This window comes from Anser anser (genome assembly GCF_964211835.1).
Source record: "Anser anser genome assembly, chromosome: 2".
NCBI lineage: Eukaryota > Metazoa > Chordata > Aves > Anseriformes > Anatidae > Anser > Anser anser.
Genome location: NC_139721.1, coordinates 56,988,356 through 57,012,167, shown reverse-complemented (window position 1 = coordinate 57,012,167; position 23,812 = coordinate 56,988,356). Strand labels below are relative to the sequence as shown.

The 23,812-nt window shown below is 34.5% G+C and overlaps 1 long non-coding RNA gene across 2 annotated transcripts; it reads right to left on the bottom strand.

The window, feature by feature from the left end:
- Nucleotides 1-631: 631 nt before the first annotated feature.
- LOC310895010 lies at nucleotides 632-9,521 on the bottom strand. Of its 2 annotated transcripts, none has more exons than XR_014580350.1 (3): nucleotides 9,423-9,521; nucleotides 4,733-4,865; nucleotides 632-2,601 (listed from the first exon to the last, which is right to left on the bottom strand). It is a non-coding gene; the product is annotated as an uncharacterized lncRNA (long non-coding RNA). The 2 variants fall into 2 exon arrangements; XR_014580351.1 differs by lacking the exon at nucleotides 9,423-9,521 and adding an exon at nucleotides 5,098-5,210.
- Nucleotides 9,522-23,812: the final 14,291 nt, after the last annotated feature.

The following is a 23,812-nucleotide window of genomic DNA, read 5'->3' as shown; positions in this document are numbered from 1 at the left end:
ATTATTATTATTATTTTGAAATAATGCAAAATAGCAAATATTACTTTTTCATAAAACTTCTATCAAAATATTTTCCATGTCTCATAAGATCAGTGTTATTAATTTCTCATATTTGTCCTAGAGCTCTGTTTCTGATTTGTTATTTTTCTTTGTTCAAACAGCAACATAAATGAAAGCAAAGAAAGACAACAACACATTGACAACCTAACAAGTGTATTACACCTTTGAGTTTTGACATGTGTTACAACATAGACCACTTGCTCTTTTACTGACAACTCCACAAATTCTGAGCAAGATTACTCTTCCATTCTTTGCAAAGGTCCAGTTGTGCTATTTTCTCATTGGAAATGAACTCTGAGACAGATTTCTATAATGCCTATAAAGAAAAATATAGCATGAAAAACTATCCAAAGTCTGATTCCACTTAGCACAGACTCCCAGACAGGAAATCAGTTGTTTCTCTTCCATGGGTTTCAAGAGTGTTTCCTTACTCTTCCATCCATGGGGGAGCCTTGTAGCCTGCTTGATATACTTTGTCTTTGGAGTATTGGAGAATCATAGCCCCATAGAACAGAAGCAAAATATTTTCTAACAGTCTTATTCCATAAAGCAGGTTTTAAAAGAGATTTGATATTTGAATAAATACAAAGCATCTTTTATCCGAAAAAAAATACCTCACAATAGATACTTTTACCTATAAATAGGCATGTATAAGGCAAAATTCAGCTTTAAACTAGGAGTTAAAAGTATCTCTTTGAAAGGGAAACTTTTTAAAAACTGTATACACACTGCTGACACATCAACATTTATTACTGAAAATCGTAGGTGTAAAGTCCCAGGACTAACACCTCACTTTTCTTTCATCCCCATGTTTGCCAACCTGGAAATGAAAGCAGCTGGTTGGTTGTCCTTCCAAAGGGTGTCCTTCCAATGCAAAGCTATTTTTCCTTGCAACATGTATATTCTTTATTGTTCATAAATCTATTAAAAGTCAGATCTTGTGGACCTTAATACTGCAGGGAACTACTGTATTGACAGTCCTGGGGACCATGGTCCTGTAATAAACTGTTTTGCATATTATAAAGCAGTACCACAAGGCTTTGTGAAATACTTTGGAGATGAGAAATAGTGGGATATTCATCCCAGTGAATATTGAATTTTTGATTCAGTCTTATATCTGACAACCTTACTCATCTGTGATTGTAATAGACAACATGATACCAGTTACTGCTGTGGTGAATATGGCACAAAGTTCTAGTTATTTCAGTAAATATGCAATGTTATTTTATCTGTACTGTGATAAATACATGTATAGTTTACCAAGGTCAGTAAACTGAGATGCTTATCTGACCATTTACTATGCCTTGCTCACCATTTAAATGAACGTGTTATTAAAATTTCTATTCAACCATCAGTATCATAGACTAATCAATTCATCTCTAATATTTAATATACAGATAAGTACTGAGGTTTAATGGCTGTTTGTTTAATAAAAGTATTTACTGTTTTGCATCACTGTTTTTCTGTGTTTTTTTTAATTAAAATAATCAGCACAAAATAGCCTTTTTTGAACTAATATTTTAATGTTTTTTAGTTATTTTTGTTGTTACAAAATTTCTATCATATCAAAAATGAAGATACTTGCAAGTTATTTGGATTTTGCCAGTTGACATGATTTCTGAATGATCTCTTTTACTCTGATGAACACTTAAAAATAATTAAAAGTGTTATTAATTACAAAAATATTGTAGTATTTTTTTCCTTTATTGCAATCTGAAATTCACTGATATTTTGCCTTTGCTTGAACCATAAAACTTTGTATGTTATTAAGATATCTTCATTATAATTTGTTTTGCTTGTTTGTTTCATTATAATCCAGAGTATAGTTTTTTCTTAAGTTATAGGATAATTATAAATATTGGCTAGCTCTGTTTTAAGTTGAGGTATATACTTGTAGATATAATTACAGTTCTCTTTTTTATGACAAGTCTGTAATTTACTCTAAAATCTTTGCGGTTAAACACTAGTTTTCTCACACAAGCCTGAGCTGTTCTTGGGAGGCACTGTGAGCAGTAAAGAGAATTTTGATGTAGCGCCACTCAAAGTTCAGCCTTTTGTTTTTTTGGTGTACTCCTTGCACACCTGTCCAAATAAAGCAGTCTTGAAGACAAAGCTTCAGGCATACAGTTTCATCCTCTTTGTGCTCATTTCATGGAAGGACAGATGTTAAATAAAGCTATGCCCACTCTGTTCCTCCCATCTTTGCAAATATATTTTCATGTTGGTACAACAATCAATCCTTATGGTTTGGTAAAGCAGTCATCCTTTTATGGCCACTTCTCAGAGTAGTCTAAGGAAGAACTTTGTCCTTTCCCACCTTCTCATCATGATACCATTATCACTGAGAAAAATCAAGCCTTCCTTCTCACTTCCTTCACACAGTCCAAATAATCCTTGAATCCATGGGATTTTTTGCTTAAGATGTACTTCCAGATTTGGTGTGTAATTCATAATAATATGAATTAATAATATTCAGTTCCAAATCTCTAAATATTTGATTGTCCATTTCTTCTGTAGCATGATGACATTTCACTGATATCACTGAGCAAACATGAAAACAGAGGAAAAAATGTTGAAGAGAAATGGTTTCTGATATTACTGATAAAATACTCTAAACAAAGATAGATATATTGATTGAAATGCCAGCATGAAACTCATTGCCCATTTTTTTTGTTGTTGTTTACCTAAGGACAAAGAATAAGAGCTTAGATACAGAGAAATCAGAAGTCTAAATCACGTACATGATCCTCAGAAATTAGTCTGTATTTCATGAGAAAACAGACTATTATTGAGAGAATTCCCAAAAATGTCATACCAACTTTTATCTTTTATTTTTTCAAGATTTCACAAATGATCCCTGAGGTCAAACCAGTTTGATCTGAACTACTTAGTACTACATAGAGGAAAGCAGAGAAAGCAGAGTCTGATACATACAAAAACACTACTCCATTCTGAGTCAAAACAGGGAGGTTTGGGCAAAGAGCAAAAATCAAGGATAAAAGCAAAGAAAGAAGACAATTAACATAGCTTCCTCTGTCCACAAAGAAGAAAGAAACCTGGCTTTGCTTCATTCATGTTCTTGTAATTTGGTTTTCAGATATCAATCTTTATATGAGCTATTGTATGCAATTTCATTCCAGTTTTCACATGCACACAGGTAGAACTGATATTTTTGATTGTATGTTTATTACATGTCAAATTGAGAATGAGGCCACATTTGTGAATCACTGTTAAATTCTTCTCCTACTGTGTTTAAAACTAATATATATATAGTTTTATTTGAACATTTTATTATTATTGGCTGTCTTTTAATATATTTTAAGTTCATTTTCCTCTTAAAAACTTCTTTTCCTCTTAAAAAATAAAAAAAGGAAAAAAATAATAATAAAAAAAAGGTCTTTTTTGAATAGGACAAAGTATTTCAGTCTTTCAAAGTAAAAGGTCTTTTTTTTTTTTTTGTACCAATATTTTCTTCATTTTCTTGGTCCAAACCAGTGTGATTTATTTTTCAGCCACTGCAACATCTATACATAATTTTTATAGTTAGAAACCTCGGTAACCAGGCAAAAATAAATGAATAAATAGAAAAAAAAATGTTCTATGAGGCTAATATTTTAAGTTTATTTCTATAATTTATGTTTATAAAATATGGTCTGAAAAGTTAAATGAATAAACTTAAATACTTGAAAAGAATTAATCAAAACTTACATTTTACAAGGTTATACTTACAAAAATAGCAATAAACAATTGGGGGTGAGGGTGTCAAAAACCACTGAATTGGCTGACTAAGATTAAATATATGATTCTCATCTTGATTCATGTTACTGCTCACCTCAATTTGAAATTCTTTCTTTTTTTGGTCCAGTTAAGTTCAAAATCCCATTTGGCATAGCAATGCCTACTTCTTTTGATACTATATGATATAAAAGAGATGTGAGCTAGCGAAGGCTAGGACACAAACCAACCAATCTCTGTGTCCTTGAGGTTAAGTGCTGAATTCCTCTCTGTTCTTAATGGCTCGTGTAGATGCCACAGAGGCGAGAAGTGGCAGTTTCTATCTTGTATTGTTATATGAGTGCAATCTTCCTTGCGCTAACTGCCATAGTTAATAGCTAACATTTATAACCAGGCAGTTTATTCTGCAGCTAGAGAAGTAAATCCAGCCAAAAATTAAAAGCTGGATTTGTGCTTAAAATGCTTAGCCAAACCCCACACTTCACTTGGAGAGGTCCTTAAATGAGAGACTGCTCAGGTGCATACAAACATTTGCCTACAGCAGCTGCTCTTCATTCTCAGGGGTGTAGCATGTAACTTATGCTTCCCCACATGTAGAGCACATCAATTCTACAAGTGCGTTTACAGCATCCTAGTGGAAGACTTAAAAGTCTGCAAGTCTCAGACCCCAGGAGTGCAGAAGTTTCAAAGGTTAAAAACAATACTGATGTGTGCAAACCCATGTTGAAGGAAAATAAGCTTGTCTCTTGTTTCTGAAGGAGTACTCAGACATTCTAGTGATGTGGAAGTAAATATCTGTGTGAAGTTTAATGGGCATTATAATATAGATAATATGTAGATGTAATGCATTTAGTTTCTCATGTTGAGAAAATTATGTTTAGAGAAACTTTTAGTTCTGCTTTTTTGAAGAAGAATAAGATAATTAAAACATAGTCACTTGGGTTGGTCTTCCATCCTCTCTTACTGAGATATCTTTCATACTCCTCATTCAAGACACAGAATAATTTGCACTAATTTTTGTAAGTCTTTAGATCAAGCCTCCTACATACAATTTTGCATCCTCTCAGTTTCTGGAAAACAGAAATAATCTTTTTATGACCATCTGTTGAAAAAAATATATATCTTTGATTGTAATTAGGATGTTGCTACTGTTTTCCTTATTTTGGAGCAGTTTTCAACTTATATAACATTTTAATTACAAAGAAATATTATTAATACTATTTAATATTTTTAATATTGATTTGAAGGAACCACAAAATTCAAGCATCACCTGCTTATTAAGAAATGTAAATATGAACATACTTCTGAAAATTAATCCACAAATACTTATAAGCTTGTAAAACCTTCAGATTTCTCAGGGCTAGAAACAGAAACACCATGAGACCTATTTTAGGTCATTTGTTAAATGTTGTCACTTGTTCCAGCCATCCATAAAATGCCCACCCATATGTGAATCCTTACATATTAATCGGATTGAATTATGCAGCCAGCTGTTAAAAACACAAGGAAAAAAAAAAAAAAAAACTGTCCCTTTTAATGACTACTATCAATAATCTTCCTTGCAATGTTTTAAGTAATGTAAAAAAAAAAAAAATAATTTAATTTAAAAAAAATGGTGTTTTCTAACTAGGTGAATCAAGAAGCACAAAAAAGCTTCTAAGAAACTTGGTCTCCAATGTCTCTTAGTGAGATGCTGCAATTGAAGAGCCTCTGATAAATTCCAAGCATTGAAATTCCCAAAGAGAATCATCCCTTGCTAATTAACATTCAGTATGCTAAAAACTCTTCAGTTCACTCACCTCCACTAAATTAAAGTAAGAGGCAAAAACAGTCAGAGTTGATTGAGAAGAAGCTATTTCAGCTCTCAGTTTTGGAGCTCAGATCCCTGCTGCAATCATATAAAAACAAGGGAAATATGTAGGCTGTTGTGAAGCTGCAGTAAATTTTTGTTTTTCTTTTAGATCCTTCTTAATCCTGAAACAATCTTGCATACAGCTACTACTTTCCTCTCCACTTCTTTTTGTTACTACCTTTTCTATCTTTTAATGTTTCTCCAAGTCTGTTCATTTTGAATCTGTTTGGAGAACCTCTTGGCTCTATAAGGAAACACTCAACAGTGATTTGACAGCCATGGGATCTCTGTGCATTTTTAGCACTTGAAGATCACATACAATGGTGTTTCACTCAAGTGACCAAGGAAACATGTTAAAAAAAAATGTCTCCCAAAAATTTCTGCTAGCAAAGAGAAGGAACATAATAGTGATGGCAAGTTTAACAACTTTATAGTATTTTCCACAGAGTTTTCCCTTTTAGAAAAATGTCTGTTAAAGAACATAATCTCCCTCTTGAAAAAGAACTCATACTTTCTCATTTATGTGTTTTTCCTTCAAGTTTCTTAAAAGGATTTGCTCCTCTATCTCTTCCCCTTTACTCAAAACTTTCATGTATCAAACTACACTCGTGATTTTCCCATCCATCTGATTCCTGCTACTATGTTGCTTGTTCTTACATGATGTATCTTCATGGACAGCATAACCAATTCTGCTAGCAGGTCCTGGCCTGTTGTGGGGTCAGGAAACTTTTGCATCATCATTAAAATATAATCTATTTGAAGCAGGAACTTCTGTGTACAAGAGGTAGAAAAGGACTAAGTAACTGTCCTAACCTGTTGTGCATTCCTTTTGCAAGGTGCCTTTCCTGACTCTTGAAATAAAAATGTACCACCCTTGAAGCCCAGGAAACAGTTTCCTAAGTGTTAGAGGATTTCTTTTTGAGACTGTCAGTTCTCCTGAAAATGCTACAGCCTATTAATTAGGCATAGCAGGTTTTTTTGTTTGTTTGTTTGGTTGGTTGGTTTGGTTTTTTTTTCTTTCTTCATTAAGTTATCAGCTTTTACTGTCATTAACTATCAGCTCAGTACTGCTGTTTATGAGAGTTTGTTTGATTTGCATATATTCTGAATAAATGTTTTTGCACACCAGAGAAATACATACTCAATTCTCTCTTGCCTTGGGCAGACATAATCCCAGAAATGAAACCATTAAAAATGAACATATTTTCTAACACTTTATTACAATACATCAGGGCTTGCACTAAGGTATCTTTATTATGTTCATCACAGTACTGCTGAATGGTGCTCATATACCACATACTTAGAAAACAAAATGACTAATCCACATTAACCCAGCAGACCTAAAGAGTAGCACAAAGGTCACTGCCTACTTCAGAACTGCAAAATTTATATCTTATAACCCCCAGAAGAAACACGTCTTCTTCCTTCCCCCTTGCCCATTCCCCCCTCCCCCCCAATTACTTCAAATAAAGTGAGACAATTTAATCCCAGAATATCATCAAATTAAGTGAATCAGCAGTCATAACATTAGTTAAGGAACATGTTGGCATGGATCTTCCAACAAAAAAATGTTAATTCCCAGAGCAGCTATAACTAGGAGGGTACAAACCAAATAGTGTTATTTTGTACTAAATTCTAAGGGGTTGGTGTGTTCGAAGGCTGTGGTATATTTGTAATAGTATAAGGGAAGACAGGACCTCCTGAGTATTCTGGCTTTGCTTCTGACATCTATATCCACAGAAATATATATACCTTCCCCATAATTTTGTCTTCCCCCAATACCCTTTCACAATCTGTTTTAACTAACACAGAAGTTTTTAAGGCCATTGGTTGCAGTGAATGGCTTATCTTGCATAACTTTTAAGGAGAGTCCACATAGATGTTTCTTCCAATTACAATTTACAGTGTTGTTTAAATGCTGCTAAAAAGAATGTCTGAGAAGATTGCTCATTCAGTGATAGTTTTTACAGGAATCTGTAAAGGGAAACTTTAATCTGTGAGGTGTGGTCAGGATGTATAATATGCCATTAGGTAAAACCTAGAAAAATTGGTAATAATGCACAGTATAAGCAAAAATACATGTCTAGAATTTTGGAATGTTTAAAATTTCACTTGGCTTGATTACTTTTGAACACTTTCTTTGTTTATACATTTGTGGCCTAATTATTTGGCTCTTCAGTACTCTGGAACAGCTACTTCTCAATTCACTTTTTAGGAACTAAATTATTTTTTTCTTTTTGTACTAAGAAAAATAATTTTTCTTAGTATTTTTACAAGACAAATAAATGTTAACAATTGTAGGTTGTTATTGTATTAGGTTTATAAGTCTTTGCTAAAACAAACCTACACTAAAATTTGTAAACCCACAGCAAAGCAACATCTTACCTACAAGTGGGAAGCTCACTAGCTGTAAGATTCTACAGGGGAAAAAAAAAAAAAAAAAAAAACAGTTGTATTTCAATAATTTCCAACCATTTTCAAGCTAGAATTCTGTGACCTTCTTCTTTGCAACCACCTAGGATGAGAACATGGTGCAGATAGTTTTGCCTCAGAGTAATGCTCCTTGAAGTCAGACCTGCTGGTGATTGGTGTAACTGGCAAATGTTTCAATGACTCTCCCAGATTATGATTCTGTCATACACCTGGCTGTTCAGTAATACAACATGGGAGGAAATCTTCTATAAATCAGACGGTGATCTTCTTATGTTGGAAAAAAAATATAAAAAATAATAAAAAAAAGGTACGGTAGTGGTAGTAGTAGTAGTAGTAGTAGTAGTAGTAGTTCTACTGGAAGTGAAAATGCTACTATAACTCACATAAATATCAAATGTCTGCCTTTACCTTAGTATTTTAAAGTTGCATTGTCATTCTTGATTAATTAGAAATAACATTTTTGACAATGCGGAAAACAGAATGGAAAGGAAGGATAGAAAATACACACAAGCTAACAGAAAAGATTTATTTCATAATATAAGGAAACTAAATAAGGCTCATTAGAAATGTACTGCATTGTTTTATGAAAATTAGGTTGCTACTGTCTCACTCCAAGTATGAAACTATTTTGTGTGCTGTTCTACGGCCTCTGAATATTTCAGTTGTCAACAAATTCCCTTCTCTGCCTCTTTTACAAAGAGTATATTCCGTATTAGATTTTTTTTTTTTTTTTTTTTAATACTGGCCTTCTTCTTAAACACAGATAAAAAACTAAATTGTAATTAAAATTAGAACCTTTCTGAAATGACAGAAACATTTATAATTCTGATTAGCAACTATCTATTTCTGGGAAGAATGGATATTTCTAGTGAGAAAAGAGAAAAAAAAAAGTCTTATTTGTTTGCATTTTGCTGAGTTGTTACAGGTTAAGCAAACTAGTAAGGGTAACTTACAACTGAGACCATACTGGGGACAGTGGTTTGGGGTGTATTAAACAAAAGTAAGCATATAATTATAATTTCTATTTCTACTGTAATGTCAACTGAAGTTTATTGCATCTTCTTCTTACCTTTTGTCATCACAAGGATTGTGCCAGGTCATTTGTTCAAACTTTCATTCCATTAACTGTGCAACTACTTTCAATCCATAAACTGTGCAAGTGTTTACAGAATCAAAACATTTTTGCATTTCAAAGCACTTCTTTATAATTTCCGAATTAGCATTGCAATAGTTTTTAGCTAGTGCTTGAAGAGTCCACCACTTACTCAAGAGATAACATAAGGTACACCATCTACTTATCCTGCTGATCCTGAATGGATATCTCACTGAAACAACAACATACCTGTGGCAATGGCTTTAAAACTGGAAATGTCTGTCACTTCATGCTGCTTTCAATTAGAGTAGTGCTGAGAGCAGATTTTTTTGTTCACCAGTAGTTCTAAAAAGACAGGAAATAATTTGTGCAACCTAAAAACAATCAATGTTGAGGGGAGAGGACTGAGTGATAATTTTTGTTGCATTTTCAAGCTTGCAAAGCATTTCCAAATAGTATTTGAGGCCGGTTTGAAACTGAAATCTTTCAAAAAATAAGCTAAGGTTTTGTTTACAGCATAGAAATCATGTATTTATCTGGATATTTGGGATTTCTTACTTCTGACAGAGAGCACAAAGCAAAACTTAGGAAAAAAAAAAAAGGAAGGGAGGAAGGGAGAGAAAGAAAGAGAAAGAGAGAAAGAGAGAAAGAAAGAGAGAAAGAGAGAGAGAGAGAAAGAGAGAGAGAGAGAGAGAGAGAAAGAGAGAAAGAGAGAAAGAAAGGGAGGGAGGGAGGGAGGGAGGGAGAGAAAGAAAGAAAGAAAGAAAGAGAGAGAGAGAGAGAGAAAAGAAAGAAAAGGGAAAGGGAAAGGGAAAGGGAAAGGGAAAGGGAAAGGGAAAGGGAAAAGAGAAAGGGGAAAGGGGAAAGGGGAAGGGGGAAGGGGAAAAGGGAAAAGGGAAAAGGGAAAAGGGAAAAGGGAAGGGAAAGGGAAAGGGAAAAAAGAGGAAGAGGAAGAGAAAGAAAGGAAAATTGGTGAAGGAACATATCCAAAATCTTCGTCTGGAACACCAGCACGGAAAATAATTCAGCTGAGGAACCTGTGGTCACCATATTGTCTGTTAAGAAGCATTATGATAAGCTGCTCTGTTTGCTACTGAGATATGGATATGAAAAGAGGTAAGATATTGGGACTCTAGAAAGAAAGAGAAAGCATGAGCAAGTGTTTCTCCTTTTTATTTGGAGAGTAGTGTTCAGAACCAGCATTTCTGACAAAAGCTGCTTGGAGTGACTTTCACTGAGACAGGTAACCTTTCCTCAAACATTGTGAATCAGATCATATCACATGGTATGAAAAAGCAAGTCAGTTGGTGTCATCTCAGATCTCCCATGCTTTTGACGTGTGACTTATAAGTCACTTATATATAGGGAAAAGGAATTGGGGAAGACTGTGTTGCAGACTTTGCTTTTCTTTTGTTAAAACTGCACAAAAATAAAATAAAATAATTAAAATAAAATAAAATAAAAAAGTTTCTTTCTTTTCTTTTTTTCCTTAATGAAAGAAACAGTCTTCCCACCAAGCCAAGAAGTAGATAGATGTTACTGAAGTGATATTTACATTCAAATGAATATAAGAAAATAAAATGTTTTATTTGGAAAGGTTTACCCATCAGGACTATTAGCCCATCAGGGCTCATCCATGTTAAGTATTCCATTTCTTTAGAATAGCATCTAATTTCTTCTTGAACGATCCTTGTGTTTTGCCTCAGCAGTAGTGCCTGATAGGCCATTCCATATGTTTATTACGTGCTAAGTAAAAAAAAGTCTAACTAACATCTGTTGGAAGTTAGCTTCTCTCATTTCCATTTATGTCTCTTGAAATTCATACTGGGTGGGAAACAATGAGTGATTCAGCCTGATATTTTGCACTCTCATTGGATTTCAACCTTCTACAGAAGAGACCCTCTAACCTTCAGTCTATCTCACGTGATATTCATAACCTGATCTATATATTTTTCTTTTTTTTTTCCTAATACATTTCTTATTACGGTGCTAATATATAAATTTTACAAACACAAGCATTATGTAAAGAACTTTCAAGTAAATCTTGTTGGCCTCATGGTCTGCTGATGCAAATCAATATATTTTAACTGCAATTAATGAAGTGAGATGGTTTGCATCAGATTCGTTTTGGCCTCAAAAATAAAATAATACAAATTCATAGAAGTTTGAAAAATACAAAGTCCAGAATGTTGTATTATCTCATAAAGTTTAAGAACAGCAAATTTAACAGGAAAACAGGAATCCATGGTACAGTATGACAAAATATATATATACATATATTATAATAAGCTGAACGGGAATGGAAGAAACAGTATGACCTTTTTCTTAATTTGCTCTATCTAAAAGAGGACTTGTAAAACAAATATAACATATCATAATACAATATAAAATAAAAGAAAAAGAAATATAAATATAAAATATAAGATAAATATAAAATAAAAAGCTTTATGATGTACAAATAAATCCTCCACAGAGCTCCATAATTCAATTATGCTGTTCATTCCTGATGAATGGTCAAATGATGTTTTCCCTTAGTATCCTCAGGACTTACTGGTATAATAAGCAACTGACAGAAACTTACACTGCAAGTGCCAAAGAGTTCTATTTTCTCCTCTTAATTTCATAATTCTGTTGAGACACTTTCTTCCTAATCTAAACCTGAATCCTGAATCCAGAGTCTCTCTGTGCCAGAAGTCCTTTAAAGAAAAGGATTAAGCTCTGCATAATAATACCAAAACTTTTTCCACTATTGCTTCCAAAATATGATTACAAGTGCTTTTAGTACTAAGAATATCAGCCTGTCTCTGCCCAGCATGCTGCATCAGGCATGTTTTCCCAGTAGGGGCTGTATGCTTTGCTGTAAACAAGGAAAGTGATCACACCTGTCCACTATTGTATTGCAATGAAAAAGCAGGTTGGCATTGATTCTTCCAGCCCTTAACAGCCACACAGTACTGGGAAAAAAAAATGCAGCATAGTAATGAAAACATGAATTATTGTTTTTCCTCCAAGGCTCCCGAGATGCTGTTCCTGCAGAAATAGAGGAAGTTAAGTAGCAGAAACAAGTGCAGACTGCTTTTATCTTCTATACTGTATATTCATACATGATTGTCATACATACAAATGTGTGTGTATGTATAAATACACACATATGCAAATGTAATTATACATACAAAGCAAGCTGCAATGAGAGTTTAACCGAATTAGTCCAGAGTCAGGGAATCTGCTAGGAAGTAAGCTTGCTTATTGTCTTGGTAATGGAGATATTCTTATCTGTGTATGCAAATCTAAACTCTGCTGATTTTTTTTACATCTGTCACTACTGTGTGATGTTGTTCTTTTCTAGCATATAATGCCAACCCTACCTTTTCTTAGATCTAATTTGTAAAATTCTAGAGCTTATGAATAATAGCAAAATTGTCACTTCTAGCATAATATTATCTTTGTGACTTGTTGTACCTAAGAGATGCAGTGAACTCACAAGTCAAATCATTTACATTCAATATTCTTTCTTCAACAAATTCAGTCTCAGGTTAGAGTTTTGTAATATACTCCTCTCACATATCACCAGACAAAGCAAAATATTTGAAGATATAATTTGGTCCCTTTGCCATTTATAATTGTTCTAGTTCATTACATTAAGTATTGTCCTTAGTTACACCTAAACACTTTCAGCGACCCTAATAAATACGAGGAAATACAACAGATATTTAAGTTATCCTATCTTGCTTCATGAGAGGCAAGAACCTTCATCCTTCACATATCTCTGTCAGAAGGTATAACGATAAAATTTGTTACTTGGCAGTTGAAGCAGGCTGAAAGAGTGCATCCATAGTTCTACAGCCAACTCATTAGTTGACAGTAACTTATGATAGCACCACCATTTAATCATGTTTGATGTGTGCCTGTGCTATGACTTGGAGTTTGCCCTGCTACTTAATCGCCAGTACTCCTGATGGTTTGTAGTGTACATGGAGCCATGCAGTTCCTGGAGGGGCACATTAGAAGGATAAGGGGCAATGGACAATTTGCAGTAAGGGAAATTATGACCAGACATAAGGAAAAAAAATATTTCCAAAGAGGACAGTAAAGCACTGTGATAGGTTTCCTAGAGAGATCATTGAATCTCTGTTCTCAAAGTATTTCTGTTTTCAAGAAGAACAAACTAGAGTTCTGAGAAAAATATTATGAAATATGAAAAAAAAAATCATAAGAACTTTGCAGTGTAAAAAATGTTTGCTCAAGGATGGTGTCAACTTTCCACCAAAACATGTAGAAAACCAAACAATATGATACAGTTGAATATAAATCTATTTTGTAATTCTCCAAGTGCAAACACTGCCTGGAAAAATCACCACATTGCAGCACCTCAGCTAACATTAACAATTATAGATAGTGATGCATGCTTTTTGCACATGCAAAAAAAAAAAAAAAAAGTGTGCCAAAATGATTTTCATAAAATCACAAAACTGTAGATTCTATGAATAGTCTACATTGGAAGAAACCTTTGGAGATAACCTAGCCTGAATGCCTGCTTGGAGCAGGAACAGCTACAGCACATTGCTCTCAGCACAGTGCCCAGTTGGGTTTTGAATATCAACAAGGATGAAGAGTTTTTCATGGCAGCCTGCTCCAGTGTTTCACCACTGTGAGAAGAAAAAACTTTAAAAGGAATTTCCTGTATTTATGTTGGTGATCACTGCCTCATGTCCTGTTACCAGGCATCACTGAAAAGATCCTGTCTCTTTCTTCATTCCTTCCCATCGTACATTTATACAAACTGATGAGATCCCTCCTAAGCCTTCTTGTCTCCAGGCTGAATAGATACAGCTCTCTCAGACTCTCCTTGTATGTCAGATACTCCAGTCAGCTGATGGTCTTCATGGTCCTAAAATTTCCTTGTTGTGTAGGCAAAAAATAGCAGCTAATGAGAAAAATGGTCTTTGTTGCATTAGCACTTTTCCATCTAAAAACTGGATAAGAGATTACATGAAAAGATCAAATAGAATATTTCAAAATAAACTTAAGAATAAACAGGCAATATTAAGTATCATTTACTTTAATTAAAAAGATAACTGCATAAAACTTTTCTTATTAAAATGATTTTGTAGTAAGCATAAGAAAAAATCAACATCTTCCTGTTTCTTCCTTCCGTGCTTGTTTTCCACTCAGACTTGATATTGTATTTCAGATTATTAAAGATATTTCTTTTTGCAAACTTTATCATTGAAGATGGTAGATTTATTAAATGTTTATATAATTGCAAAATTACTTCACTAGTTGTCTTTTTTTTTTTTTTTGAAATTCCAATACTCTGCTAGTTTAGAAAGTCCACTCTTATTTTGTTCAATTGTATAACACAATATGGTATGTATACCACATTTCAAGCTGCCTAATATCAGTACAAGATGGTGACTTGTTTTCAGCTAGTAAAGGATTAATTTTGTAAAGTGGCCACCTTAGCTCCTTAGCTAAAATAACACAAGAAATTTATTATTATTATTATTATTATTATTATTATTATTATTATTATTATTATTTGGGATGTGCAGTTCTCCTGAAATTTGAACATGCACAGACTACAATAAGATTCAGAACAACTCTCTCTTAATTATAGCAACCATGCCTGACATTTCTTTCTCTTTTTTTCACCTTAGTCATGAGATTGCACCATTGCAAGGTCTCTTTGAACAAGACTTCTTTTTCCTGTCAAATACCACATAGTACTTCATAATAACACAAATGTTCAAAGCTTTATGAAACAAAGAGCTAAGTTCTCTATAACATATGTGGTCATCTGTATGTCATGCATGGTCTTTAACTATGTAATTAACTGGGGGGGTAGGGGGGAGGAGAATGCCGTTGCATTGTTATGTGACATAATACTATAATATCTTTTTGCAACTATTGCTGTCAAAGGAAGAGCACAGTGCTGTCAAATGTAAGTGACTGTCTAGACTTCCAAGGCTCAGCTACTTCCACTTCAGAACCAATTTACTCTTCAGCCTCATTTCTAACATTTAATTACCTGTTTCCTAGATGCTGATGCTGTCATTCAAACATCATTTGAGGTAGTTCCACATTTAGTAAAGTGCAACCATTTCCCTATAAATATTATACCTCAGCAAGAGAGTGAAAATATTCAGTCATTCATTCACTGCAAAACTCATCCTGCAAAATCTATTTATATTTAGTCTTGTAACCCTGTGGATCTTAATAAAAAAAAAATTAAAAAAAAAAAAAAGAAAAAAAAACATTTAGATAAAACAAAGACTGGTGAGCTGGTAGACATGTCCAAGAAATATTTATAATCATAGAATCACAGAATGGCTTAGGTTGGAAGAGACCAGAAGATGATGTAGTTCCAAACCCCCTGCCATAGGCAGGGATACCACCCAGTAGCTCAGGACCTCATCTAACCTCGTCTTGAATACCTCCACAGATGGGGCATCCACAAACTCTCTGGGCAACCTGTTGCAGTGCCTCACCACCCTCCGAGTGAAGAATTTCCTTCTAACCTCTAATCTAAATCTCCCCTCTTTTAGTTTAAAACCATTCCCCTTCATCCTGTCATTATCTGATTGAGCAGAATCGCTCTCCATCTTTTTATAAGTCCTCTTTAAGTACTGAAGGCCGTAATGAACAATGCCTTTCTTTTTCACAGATACAGCCCAGAAACAGCTGAGAGAGGTCAGAGTGCCTATAGGCACAGCCAAAACCTTCTTTCATATCATCTCAGCTTTAGTTACTCTTTATTAGATTTTGGTATTCCATGGGATGCTAAGCCATTGTGTGCATGACATATGACAGGTTCCCAGTTTAGGAAGCAATATGATGAATACTATTAAGGCAGATCTTTTACTGCATTTTTTTTGTTTTCTTGTTGTTAGATTTTTTTCCCCAGGAGAAAAGAATAGGTTAACTCTACAGTACAGCAGGTAGGAAAAAAACAAACAGAGCTCTTTCTCCAGTTCAACCTTCAATTGAACTGAATGAACAACCATTTCCAGATGATCTTGAAGGTCTTTTCCAGCCTTAATGATTCTATGATTCTAACTGAGCTGACAGCTGCTAACTCTGTTTTATCTTTTTGTCTCTTTCTTGTTAAAACTAGACACTTAAATAGTTTTTGAAGGTACTTAGAGAGCTGTAGTGTGATAATGTTATCTGCTGATAGATCCCCCACTGAATGCTCGGAAAGAGTAGTCAGGCTTTGGAACGGGTTGCTCAGGGAGGTGGTGGCATCACTGTCCCTGGGGGTGTTCAAGGAAAGGTTAAACCTTGTGCTTACGGACATGGTTTAGTGGGTGACATTGGTAGTAGGGTGATGGTTAGACAAGTAAAGACATTTCTCCTAATATCCAACCTAAACCTCCTCTGGCATGACTTGAGGCCATTTCCCCTCATCTTATCACTTGGTGTTTGGGAAAAGACACTGATCCCTGCCTTGCTACAACCTCCTTTAAGGTAATTGCAAAGTACAATAAGGTCTCCCCTGAGCTCCCTTTGCTCCAAGTTAAACTCCAGCTCATTCAGATGCTTGTCATAATACTTGTTTTCTAGAATCTTCACCAGCTTCATTGCCCTTCTTTGGACACAATCCAGAACCTCAATGTTCTTGTAGTGAGGGACCCAAAAGTGAACAAAGTACTCGCTCAAGGTGCAGCCTCACCAGAGCTGAGTACAGATGAACAATCAATTCCCTAGTCCTGCTGGCCATGCTATTTCTGATACAAGCCAGGATGCTATTGGCCTTCTTGGCCACCTGAGCACACTGCTGGCTCATAATTAGTTAGCTATTGACCAATATCCCCAGGACCCTTTCCACCAGGCAGCTTTCCAGATACTTCCCCTAACCTGTAGTATTGCATTATGTGGTTGTGCCCCAAGTGCAGAACCTGGCACTTAACTAATAGGAATCTTCTTGTTTGGTTGGTTTGTGTTTTTTTGGTTGGTTGGTTGGTTGGTTGGTTGGTGTTGTGGGTTTTGTTGTTTTTGTTGTTATTTGTTTGTTTGTTTGTTTTTGATTGTAGAATGATTTTATGCTTAGAATTCCTGTTTATGTCAGGAAGTAAAACTGCAATTGAGGTTCTCCAATTACATAAGAAAAATAAAACAGATACTTAGATCAGAAACACATAATGTTGGTTATAGTATTATTTTCTTGCAATAAGTAACATGAACAGTGTCTAAGCAGAATTGATAGCACTTCCTGCTGTTTTTCATGATATATGGTTGCTGGCAGGGTTATAGTCTGGGTCTATTAAATAACCCAAAGACAAGTTATTCGATGAATTACAAAAGTACATATATTTTTAAATAATGTTAATTGACCATTTAGACTTATTTATTAGTCAAGCAACATGATGTAGAAAAGACCCTGATCTGCCTCTTTTAAAGGTCTTAACCAGGCCAGTCAGCACAATTTTCTGTGGTACATATAAATGTATTTTACTGTAAAACAATCAGTGAGAATATGGGCATGAAGGAGGAAGACTTCATAGCAGCTCCTGACAATTTCTGAAAAATTTCATAGTAAAGTAGGCAAAAAACCTGCCCTGACTGGAAATGCAGAGAGGTTAAAAGGAATATAGAGGATAATTATATAAGATTTATAAACATTCAAAACACCACTCCGGATTTCCATTTTAAAAGTGGCAGCAAGAAGACAGAGAGAAGGTACCATTTTTTCTGATGCTACCTTTTGACATGCTTTGTCTTGACTAACAAGTTTTGACATACTTGATTCTAATAGTTTTCTGCTAGACAGAGACAGCTAATATAGTATTGTTCAATGAAAAAAATGATAATTAAAAGTGCATGGAAATATATGTCGACATGTAACTGAACAAAAATAAGGCTGAGAACTTCAGTACTACTGTAGTTTGGCATTTGAGAGGTTATTTCATTTCATTTCATTTCATTTCATTTCATTTCATTTCATTTCATTTCATTTCATTTCATTATTTCATTTCCCCTTGTTCTTGTAGAGTAATGAAAGACAGCAAAGAGGTTAAAGCAAAAGCTAACTTTTTATTTTATTTTCTTTTCATTTTCAGTCAAAGGAGATCGAGCTGGACAAAACAATGTGGCTCTGCATGAACCACAGGCTGAGAACTACAGGCATAAAACACAAGTCTGTATTGCAGATCTAAACAATTTGGATTAGAAATGGTTTACTAAAGTCCTTTCTTTGCAAGGTTAATCACTTCTTGAAGCATTTTAAAGATAATTTCCAAATTGTATTTCATTCTCCTCTCTGATTTACAAAATGGATGGTATTTGTCGCCATGTCTACTACTTATTTTATTGCCTTCTGTACAAAGAGTTCCATTATAAATGACCATGTCAAAATTATCCTCTAATAAAATGAACTTCTTTTCCTGTTTGCAATTGTACAGGACATCCACCCTCTCAATCAAAATCCCATTTATATTTGTGCAGCATCTCCGTGGCAACTACAAGAAAGGTTTGTTGGAAAGTACCTTGGCAGCTTATCTCTTTTTCTTTTTTTGTGCTTTTTTTTTTTTTTTAATGAAGAACCCCAGTGTTTTAGAAGTAACTAGAAGAATGAGCAGCCTGCCCAAGACGGCATTCTCTGAACATCATAACATTATTGCTAAGATACTCTGTACCTGTATTGGAGAGATTGGGGTGGTTGGACAAACAAATAACTGCAAGAAAAACTAAAATTAGCAATTAATCTTCATCAAGAGTAGAGGAGCTGTACAGCTCCCCTTTGCTGTGTTTTAAACATTATCATTAATAACTATATTGTAAATGCAGAAATAAGACAGTCAACAGCAGCTTCTGGGACTGTTCAGAAGAATATGTAAATGTCTGTTATGTAGAATATTTCAATAATTTCCCGTTTTTTCAGAAGATTCACTGGACAAAATGGTCTATAACTAAGCATAGAAAGTAATAGCTATCCTGTATTTGCAGTGCCCTGCTGGAAGAATCGCTTATTTTCACTCTTCTTCTCCATGTGAAAAATCATTAATTTTGCAGAGAACAGCTGGCATTTTCACAGCAGTGACTGTTTTTCACTTGAAGAGAGTGGAAAAAAAAATCACTATGTATTTTCTTTGTGTGGAAAGCATAAAAAGCATGAAGCAGATCCACTGGTTTCATTTTTCACAGGAACGGCAATAATGTGATTTTCACTGGTCTTCTAAAAAACTGCTTTGGCCAACCTTACTGTAAAATAGCCATAAGACATTTCTAGTTTTTACACCTACACCATGGTAAAATACTTAAACTGTATTTTTAAAGAGTCTTCTTTTTGGTACACAGACATATTCAAAAGCATTTTTTTATACATTTCCCACATACATTGATCGTTTTTTGTGTGCTTTCCAAGTGTAACAACATTAACACCTGTTTTCCAGTTTGAAAAATACTGCTGGAATTCTAATACATCAGGGATCAAATCAAAAAGCTCCAGAAAGGTATATTACTATCAAAATTTGGTCACACATACAAGCATTGCAAGAAAATACTTTTTTTTTTCCTTTTTTTTTTTTAGCAGCTCCTCATTTTTAACTATAAGTGATGTCTACAGACATCAGCTTTGTCCAGTAAAAGTTGTATCAAGACTCTTGATCCTGCAACGTTAATGTCAGTGGGAGTGTCAATGACTTTAATAGTGCAAGATTAGACCCTAAGTGCTTTCTGAGCTCACTGTCATTTTATGAATGCTAGTAGGCTGCCCTTGTCCTTGCAAGTTGTGTTCCCAATATTCATTATAAAATGAATATCCAACTGTAGCAACTGATTTGTGGTGATTTCCTTTCTGGTCATGTAAGGTGAGAATAAGCTCTTCAATAGCTACCTTATTGAGAAAAAAAAAAAAAAATTCTTTTGAAATATTGAAATTCAAAACTGAAACAATAGGTTAAATCAATACCTTCTCTCTTAAGTCACTATTTCATTGAATAGAACTTTACCATCATTCTATCTACATTACGATATTAAGAGTAATGAACCGAATTCAATAGGCAAGAATGTTATGGCTACTTTAGTAAGTGACTGGAGAATGGAAAAGGAGAGAAGTTGGGTAAAGCCATCTTATCTACAGGTCTTGCAAAACATGAGCCAAATGAAGGAAGCCTATGCCATAACGATGAAAGCTGAGGGATACAGATATTACTGTGGCTAGATAACATCACTGTTACAAACAAACTGGGACTCATTTATTTATTTATTTATTTCCACATGACATTTAAGGAATTAGGGGTTTTAAAAGCAGTAACACAGTGGGGAATGTGATTTAGTCTTCCAAGTTCCTCTGTGTGTATGTAGTATGATCTGTTTTTAGCTGAATGTTTAGCCAATAGTCCTGCAGGACTATTGTCAAGTTTAGTGCATAAAACATGAGACACCATAAGACAAAAGAGACACCGTAATCACAAGCAACTCTAAATTTAGGTCTTCTTTTTGTTAAGTTCTTAGTTTTGCAAGCTAAATAATTTTAGCATTGTTTCTTGTGGTAATAAATACATACATATATAAATCTGCATAGCTCCTCATTTCATGTTTAGTTTTGAAAAAATATGCTGTCTTTAAACACTTAAAATTACAGATAGATCATAGATGGATAACAGTTTTCTCCTTGATCAATCTAGTCCAGTATTTCAAACATTGTTACTAATGAGTAGAATGTATCTGATAGTCTATTTAATTCTTCCTATTTTATACATTAGTAAGACTCTGCTGAACCAAAAGGTTATAACTTGAAAATGTAGTTCAAGAATATATATATCTTCATTTTCTTCTGTAACATCTAACTCAATTGCTTTTAATTACAGATAAATATATATATATATATTTTTTTTGGTGAAAGTTTAAAGTAATTCAACTGAAATAGCAAGCTGTTCAGATTATATTTCTTTGGTTGCCATGCAGTTCTTATAATTAGCAGAGCTTTCAAAGCCTTTTATAATATTTATATAGGGGATTTTTTTTTTCTATCTTTTGGTGGTTCAAATGTTTTTAAATGCAGGGAATGTTATGTGGTCTTCACTATATGGTTTTTGGTCTTAGCAGGCAGTCTTTGCTGTGTGTCAGATAACTCATAAGATCTAGGTTTTGTGTTTAAAATGTTATTGCTTTCATTAAAACCCCGACTGAAAAGCTTTAGGTTTCTTTTCTGAACTGCATGGTCTGAACTTCACAGTTGTGGCTGGCCACTTGTCTCATGGAAACAAACATGTTTGCATTCCAGAAATATATAGTGTTCAACTGCCATATTCATGTTTCTGATAGTTCTACACTATTTCACAGGTAAAATAAGTAAGTGTCTTTCTTAACCCTGCTCACTTCAGGGAATTCATTTCATGTAAAGGAATAACATCCATGTGTGAGTTGCGCTATAGACAAGGATTTTCAGACATCTTTTTCTGAAACTTGCAAACACAGACAGCAGTACAAGTATTTTGTCTTGTTGGAAATTATGGAACTTCAGGTATGCAGGAGCATGAGCAGATCCAAAACAAAAGCATGGATATGATTAGTACACATTATGCATTCCCCTGAACTGTGGTGTTTAGGCTACAGTGGGAGAAACCCTAACTAAAATAAAAATCTGATGTCACTAGAGATGGGGAAGAGTGATGTAATATTTCTGCCCCTATTCACCTGAATTATACATCTGTCTTATTCTCTCCAACCCAGAATACTTTTGCAATACCAAAAATGTTTTCTACTCTGAATCTGAATCTAAAATCAAAACTGAAACCATTTACACCCTGATAATAAGAAAGAAATATTCAATTTCTAATAAACTAAGGGTTTGGGTTTTATTTCAGTTTGTACTTAATGTTGCTAGTATAATTAGATTACATTTCCACAGAAAACTGTGGTTTGTTCTGTAAAAACAGAAACTTTCACTTATAAAATGTGAAAGGGTTCCATAAATTCTAAGACTTTAACTTTCCCCATGAATATATAAGTAAATAAATAAATCCTTCATGTCAACTGATTCTCACAAATTTTCTCATTTTAAATTAATTTCATTTTTTGAGAAGAAAAAATGTTTTCTTGAAAAATCCCTGTCCTATTCTACCTCAGATTTTCTCACCTTTCCTCCTGTGAGAATAGAAAAATAAGAGAAAAATAGTGGCTATTAAGTGTTACCTAGTGATTCCTGCAAAAGACAAGAGAAGGAGGGGAAGGGGAAGGGGAAGGGGAAGGGGAAGGGGAAGGGGAAGGGGAAGGGGAAGGGGAAGGGGAAGGGGAAGGGGAAGGGGAAGGGGGAGGGGGAGGGGGAGGGGGAGGGGGAGGGGGAGGGGGAGGGGGAGGGGGAGGGGGAGGGGGAGGGGGAGGGGGAGGGGGAGGGGGAGGGGGAGGGGGAGGGGGAGGGGGAGGGGGGGAGGGGGAGGGGGGGAGGGGGAGGGAGGGGGGGGAGGGGGAGGGGGAGGGAGGGGAGGGGAGATTTTCTATGGTATACCACATGAATTTCCAGGTTTAGGAATGATAATGAGCTGCAACAGCATTTATTATTTCAAAAACTACCTTCCCTACATCCCTATGTGAAGATAAAAGTTATATCCTTACTATTGATGGTAGATGCTCAGCTAAATAATGAACCACTAATCAAACCAATACCTGGCCAAATACAAAAGATACTCTAAGCCAACAGGAAAGTGTCAAAGAAGGCCTCAAACAAAAGAAAGGACATTTCACCCATCTCCTCTACTTACTGCATACTTAACTGTAAAGGTAATATTAAAGCTTTATCAGGTCATCCTGATTTGGATAGGGTTGTTCCATCCAACCAGGGTAGAATGTCAATAACCATAGGGATGGCCAGGAAAAAAATAATACACAGGAAATCAATACCCATAGTAATGAGATAGGCATTGTCCTCACTGAAGCACCCTATGGAGGACACTTACAAGTAAATGGACTAGAAAATATTCCCATATTTAGCCTACCTCATTTTCTTCTCCATTTAAACTAATTGTGTATAAATAAAGTAGCTGTTAAGGCTAATTCTGCTAAATCCACCCTAAAAAGTCATCACTGATTCACATTATAATATGGATCAATGAGGAAAGTACAAGTAGAAAGTATGGGTAATGCACGCAAGCAAACAACCTTTCTGGCATTCTTTCATAAAACTGTGCCAAAATACACACTGTGAGCAATCACTTTGTGTTTTAAACATCGCCTATATATTAAAATTCAGACATACACGGGGAATATGACTAGGTCCAAGAATCTTCAGAATAGTTTCTGGGGCTTATTTCTACAATGTGATATAGCATAACTCTACCAGAGCCAATCTAAAAGAAAATCTTGTATATAGTAATTACTTCATAAATAAATATCTGAATTTAGAAATGTGGTTTTACATATACTTAAAAAAAAAAAAAAAGAGAGAGAGAGGATTTATTTAGAAAAAGATGTTAGAAAAAGCAAAGAGAAAAATAGAAATTTAAAGCATAAGAAATTATTTGAGAATATGGCAGTTCCAGATTTTACACATATAACACATAAAACTAAGATGAAGAAATGAACTTGAAGTATACACCTTGCTACAAATATTCTATATTTGTATATGTACATATATATGGCTATTTGTACAAATATACACATTAGCACGTTGGATACATTTTCCTTATTTATAAATTGGT